Source organism: Bactrocera latifrons, unplaced genomic scaffold, assembly GCF_001853355.1.
Source record: "Bactrocera latifrons isolate USDA-ARS-PBARC rearing strain unplaced genomic scaffold, ASM185335v1 scaffold_175, whole genome shotgun sequence".
Classification (NCBI taxonomy): domain Eukaryota; kingdom Metazoa; phylum Arthropoda; class Insecta; order Diptera; family Tephritidae; genus Bactrocera; species Bactrocera latifrons.
In genome coordinates, this window is record NW_017535241.1 from 177,513 (window position 1) to 184,620 (window position 7,108).

General features: G+C 33.4%; 1 protein-coding gene across 2 annotated transcripts in view; it reads left to right on the forward strand.

Annotated features, from left to right (window-relative positions):
• The window catches only part of LOC108967075, a 38,600-nt gene that overhangs the window by 781 nt on the left and 30,711 nt on the right, over positions 1-7,108 (forward strand). The window contains exon 1 of one of the 2 annotated variants that reach the window (XM_018930319.1): positions 966-1,054. The exons of the other annotated variant lie outside the window; for it this stretch is intronic. The gene's annotated coding sequence lies outside the window, so the exon portion shown is untranslated. Of the gene's footprint in view, positions 1-965; positions 1,055-7,108 lie in introns of those variants that run through there. 2 annotated transcript variants of the gene reach the window in all.

A 7,108-nucleotide genomic window follows, 5' to 3' on the forward strand; every position in this document is an offset into this window, starting at 1 on the left:
AAAATTAAAAAAATTGAGTTCGCAAATTTTAAAACAAATATTATTCGAAAAAGTTTCGAAAATTTTTCCAAATCATTTAAAATTATAAAAAGTTTTGAAAAATCTAAAAGTTTTAAACTACTTTTTGAAAAAAACGATATATTTAAAATCATGAAAAACGTTTTTTTTTTTCAAAAAGTTTCAAAATTTTTTAAAATATTCTTGAAAATTATCTTGAACCTAAAAATATTTTGTGAAAAAAGCTGAAGACATTACGAAAATCATTTAACAACAAAAAAAAAAAGATTTGAAAATTTTTAACTGTGCCCAAAAAATAAGGTGACTTTGTATTTATTTCTAAAATTATTTATTTATTCTTCCAAATCAATTTCATCCCCTTCAAAGTAATGCCCACTAGATATAGTACATTATGCCAACGGATTTTCCAATCTTCGAAACACTGGTTGTAGTCACTTTCCGGGATGGCCTTCAGTTCCGTCTTCGCTGCGGCTTGAATATCGTATAAAATCGGTGTCCCCGGAGCGGTCTTTTACGCTTGGTAAACAGCCAGAAGTCGCACGGCGTCAGATCAGGTGAATACGATGGTTGCGGAATGATATTGGTTGAGTTTTTGGCGAAATTCGAAATTCGACATTGCAAAAAACGAAAAACTCACTTTAACAGCTCACAAAACGACACGTATCTCAAACACTAATGAATATTTGGACATGAAATTTGACATAAATGTGACTGACAGTGCTACCAACCTAAAAAAAATAATTCTGCTAATCCTTCGACGCGCGCAGTTGAATTTTTTTTTTTTTGACTTTTCGAAAAATGTGAAAACTTTTTAAAATCTTAAAAAAATTATTTTTCTATAAAAGGTATTAAAAAAATCCAAAATTTTTTATAACTTTTTTGAAAATAATTGTGAAAACTTTTTCGAAAACAATTTTGAATAAACCTATAAATTTTAAAAAAAGCACGCACAGCATAACATCACAAAACAGTATAGTGTCTTCCCCTGCAAACAGTGCTTAACGCGGCCTTCAAACACACCTCACCAAACTAAAGAGTAAGCAAAATCTAATTATTTTATAATCAAAATCAGCTAAAGATAGGCAGTGTATGTTAGAGATAAGACGGATATTATATAGTAGGCATACAAACTTAAGTGATAAGATTTCGATAAGCGCTACAGCCCGAAACGGTAGTCATGTACAGTCTTGATAGGTACCGTGCAGCTGCATGCTTACTTGAACTTCTTGAACTCGTACATATTTGAACAACAGTTCGTGTTGGCAACCATCTTCGACCGTTTGGTTACTTAGCCGACAGGGTGTACGCTTCAGCTGAATGCCATTTTTATGAATGGCAAATTTCGTGCTGTACTGTAGGCAATATAACGATTTAGGCGAAAAAAGCAAAACACAAAAACAAATGTGTAGTTCATAATCGTATATTGCTTAAAGAACTCATAATTTATATGAGCATCACATGATTGGCGAAAAATCTTTGCACTCTTTTAGTCATGGCAAATATTGGATTTTACGATAAAGTTGTTAAAAATGTATTTATTATTGTTTTTGTAATTTTTATGTCTGAAAAAGCAAATAAAAAATCGCTATAGGATTGTGAAATTTTTGCAATCTTTTGGGGCAAATTTCTAAATGGCCTAAATACTTTTTCTATCTAAAGACAAATATCGTAAATTAAAATCTAAAGAAAAAAAAATATCGAAAGATAGAAAGTCCCAAATGTTCTATGAGCTATTTAGTGTTAACGAAATCAAGATATTCCATTTCTAACTCTTAAAAATTCAGCCACCTCTTACAGATTTCCATCTGTTCTGAACTATTCGTTCAAATTGCTCTCTCATGTTTGTTTCTAGCGTTAACAGTATTGTGTCCGCCTCAGTTTCATCTAGAGAGGCTTTTGACTTGGACAACTTTTCTGTATTTTCGTTACCGAGAGGGTACTTTGAACCATGAACCCAAATTAGTGACAAGTGGATTTGACTCGCCACTGAGCTTAAAGCTTTCATACCTTTTTTTTTACCATATTTACCTCTGGCGACTACCAGGCTACCAATGCCGTCTGGCTATCTATTTATATGTAAGGTTTGGTAGAGGGATAAGGATGAGAAAACAGAATCAATGGAATACCTACGTCACTTCACCGCAATCCATTTTTAAGTACGCAATAATTGGTCTAATGGCCCAAATACCTATATTCAGCTTTAGGGTATAGTTCCTGCTGAGTATTCTCTTGCACGTGTTGCGTTTTTAATTCGTTTCTCAATATTAATTTACCCGCTCAGTTAGGTATCGATCTCGATCCTTGATGTTTTCCCGTGTTTTACAGGGAAATCTCACCTAGTGAAGGAAGATGAAATTGAGTTGTTCTGGGTTTATTTAACTTCTTGTCTATTATTTGCTGACCACAGGTGCAACCTTCGTAAGGCTCTTTTCATGACCTCCGTGATTGTGGATGGTAACATCGCTAATATGATTAACACTATATCGTCTGCAAATGCTACTGCTTTAACTCCCCCTTCATTAAGTTGAAGTAGTATTCGTTCAGTGCCACCCACTCTTGAAGGCTGGACATTCGCATAGAAAATTTTCCAGCGCTTCACAATCCTCCGCGCATGCTCTGCATTCCGCCGAGTCCATTTTTTTTTTTTTTTTTTTTTTTTTTTTTTTTTTTTTTTTTTTTTTTTTTTTTTTTTTTTTTTTTTTTTTTTTTTTTTTTTTTTTTTTTTGGACTAAAAACATGAACCTGTTGATCTGTCCACCATCAATACTACTCCGCAGTAAATTTGTGGTGTGAACTGTGTTCCAACACCTGAGGCATTTTTCTAGGATCCACTGCTTCAAACAACCCTTGAAAGAGCTGAACGGCCTGGGCGCATAAGAATTTCCGACTGTTCATTTTGTATGGAAGCTATGTGTCAATATCAGTTTCGACAAATGCACAGCTTTGCCTAATTGATATCTCCTACACTGAGGGACTAGTTCGTCTTTATATACGGACAGACAGACAGACATTACTAAATCGGCACAGCTCGTGATGTTGATCATTTAAACATACATTTTTTAGACCCTCCGAGGTTTCCTACTGAGTACTACTCACTTTCTAGACATAAAAAATAAAAATAATTATTCAAGAAAAATTAAAATAACAATAGTTTTAAAATATAATGATAGCAATATATAAACGTGCTTATTTTCATTCTTTTGTTACTTCAAAAGCTTCCAGTTGGCATAAAAGCCAGCCTTATAAAAACATATAAAAAAATTTAACAATTCTGAAAGTATATAAATTATTAAAGAACTGATTTTTAAACCAAAAAAACATGGTAATTAATTAAAAATATTTTTTTTTACAGTTAAGATTACTATTAAATTGTAGAATCTGCTTTTTTATTTAAAAAATAATTTTATTAAATAAGGAAGGACAATAACTTGGTAAATTTAACTTTTTAGTGTACTTTAGTGTACTGTTGTTGTATCATTTTTTTTCCTTGGTGGGGTGGCAAAAATACCTTCGTATGTGTCGTCACTGCTGGCAACCACTAAAACATTTCTCGAGGGAACCTTCGTCCATCCTGGTACTACTTTGCATTTCTTCAGGGTGACCTTCCACACTTCTCATCCTAAGACATGCATATTTATTGTTTTGTGTGTAATTCTTACCGGTCTTCCAGTTTACCTCGTTTTGAAGAGTTCACGTGTGATTAGCGTCATCGATCGCAACTGTTATATATATAACGATTTTTTGGCTTTCTCCATTTTATATAGATTTTTTCTAAATACGTGACCGAATAATATCTGCTTAGCTGTATGACCATATTTCAATTTTTGATTAGCTTGGTCGTCCATCGACCTCTCTCTTCTAAACAAATTTGATATGATCATGCGATGTTGGCGAACAGGCTACTAAGTATTAAAGTTAGGCATCTTTTCTATAGCGATTTGGATTTGTGCCAAGTGGTAAACTTAGAGTCTAATCTTACAGCCAAATAATTTACAAGCATTTGTACTCTTAGAGTCTCAGTTATTGCACTCATGTCTATTTTAATCGGAATATGCTCCTTTGTTAACAATACCAGCTCGTTTTTTTCATTAAAAGTGTAATGAACTCACGTGTCAAGCCATATTTATGCCTTAATCATCACTTGTCCTAAAAGGTTTTCAAATCTTTCAAGTACTTAATAGCTACTCACTATTAGCCTGAAATATGTAGGTATGTATGTGAAACGTGTTTATATTAATTCCTTGCGCGCATCTTCAGTGTTTCGAACAGTGATTATCGCGGCGATATTGTCTGCATAGCTCATAGGTTTAAAACACCAAAATAACCTTTTAAGAGTCAGGGCCAAGAACTGATTCCAGCAAAGTTTCTGACGAGACCTTGAAATTCTTCAAAGGTTTTATACATCGAGATTCTGTCTTTCAAGTACTTCAATAGTAGCTCCTCATTATTAGGCTGAGATATATGTACATAGGTGTGGAAATCAAGTCCTTGTATGGGAAACTTGTTTACTTGACGAGATATCTTCATGAAATTTGGCATAGATTTCTTCCAATTCCTTGCACGCATCTTCAATGTGTCGGACAGTGATTATCGCAGCGAAATCGTCAGCATAGCTCACTAGGCGTGCAACGTTGGGCAAGTTCGAGGTTTAATATACCAAACTGAGCTTCCAGGCCAAGAATTGACCCCTGCTCCCTTGATCTCTCCTGACGTTATCTGCAAATGTTGTGGTTCTTCAGAAGTTTTATGCAACAAGATTCTGTCTTTCAAGTATTAGCTCCTCAGTGTTAGGCTGAGATTTGTTGGCGCCAGAATCGAATTCTTGTATAAAAAACTTGTCTATCTGACAAGGTATCTCCACAAAATTTGACAAAAATTATTGCTTAAAGCGTCGGTACAATTTCCGAAGAAATCGTTCAGATAGGATTACTATAGCATATAGTTGCCATACAAACTGATTGGTCACACTCAAGTCCTTATATGGAAAGCTTTTTTATTTCAAAAGTTATCATCACGAAATTCGGTATWGATTATTATCTCAGRTATTGTGACTATCTCCGCAAATATTATTCAGATCGGAATACTATAGCATATAGCTGCCATACAAACTGATCGGTCACACTCAAGCCTTATAAGCCTCTTTTATTTCAAAAGTTATCGTCTCAAAATTCGGTACAGATTATTATTTCAGGTATCGATACTACATCCGAAAATATTGTTCAGATCAGCCTACTATAGCATACAGTTGTCACACAAACTGATCGGTCACACTCAAGTCCTTATATGGAAAGCTTTTTTATTTCAAAAGTTATCGTCTCAAAATTCGGTACAGATTATTATTTCAGGTATCGATACTACATCCGAAAATATTGTTCAGATCAGCCTACTATAGCATACAGTTGTCACACAAACTGATCGGTCAAACTCAAGTCCTTATATGGAAAGCTTTTTTATTTCAAAAGTTATCATCACGAAATTCGGTATWGATTATTATCTCAGRTATTGTGACTATCTCCGCAAATATTATTCAGATCGGAATACTATAGCATATAGCTGCCATACAAACTGATCGGTCACACTCAATCCTTATAAGCACAACTTTTTTATTTCAAAAGTTATCGTCTCAAAATTCGGTACAGATTATTATTTCAGGTATCGATACTACATCCGAAAATATTGTTCAGATCAGCCTACTATAGCATACAGTTGTCACACAAACTGATCGGTCACATTCAAGTCCTTATATGGAAAGCTTTTTTATTTCAAAAGATATCATCACAAATATCATCAAATTCGGTATGGATTATTATCCCAGGTATTGTGACTACCTCCGAAAATATTGCTCAGTTCGGAATACTATAGCATATAGCTGTCATATAAATTGATCGTTTAAATACAAGATAAATATTGTTTTATACTCTTTTGGGCATTAAAATATGCACCTGTGCAAATATGCACCCATTTAAAATTAAGCATCATAGCAATCATAATTTGAAACGATATCTGACAAGAGCTCATTCTGCAATTTTTTTTTTTTTTTTTTTTTTGTCTTAATAAAAATTCAATTTTGAGGTTGTTTTCCGAAAAATAGACTTAATTAAAAAATACTTAAAATTTAATGTTTGACAGTAATTACCAGCGAATTTCGCATTAAAAACAAATTACAAGCTTATCAGCTGATCGCGTACATATTTCCAAAACTTAACCTTAGAATTTTCAAACTTTGCCTTTACGGAAGTTATTTTCAAAATAAGCACACACGCACACATAAACACCATACAACCGCTAAACAAAACTGCGAAAAACACGGATGTATTTTAAGCCACTACATACATACATACATATACATATGTTGCCCGCTTCCTATTTCATTTTCAATTTTTGATATCTCCACTCAAAGATCAACAACAGCAAGTAATGGTCAACAATTAACAAGCTAGAAATCATAGTTTAAGCCGCCGCAAGACAAACAATCAAAATAAACAATTTCTGTTATTACTATTGTTGTTATTATTGTTATGTGTGCAGTAATAAATTCGACAACAAAAGAGATGAAAAGCTGCAAGTTTTTTCTTTTTTAAGTTTTTTGAGTGCCGGCAAATTCCGAGCAACTTGCATAAGTTGGCGACAACAACAACTGTATGTATTTGTGTGTATATATCATACATACCTACATATGTATGTAATTAAAAGTATGTGGCCAAAATTCACAAATACCGACGACATAACTCAAAAGTAAACAATCCAAATCATCACAAAACAATCGAAAATGATTTGTGGACTATTTTGTAATTTCGACTTTGTCACTGTTTTATTGGCGGCCTTTTATTTATATACTTTTATTTTATGTTTTATTTGTTTTTTTTTGGTAATTTATAAGTGTGTGCATAATTTAATGCTATTACAGCTGACTTACTTGCCGAGTTTATTGCCAGCTGATTAATTAGTGGACTTAACACAGCTGACGGGCGATGCATACCTGTATCGATAGTAAAGCGTTGCACAGTGGGCTGAAGATGAGCGAATATACACGTGAAATAAAAGTTGGTTTCAAAGTTTCAAAAACGGAATAAATAAATTTAAACTTAAA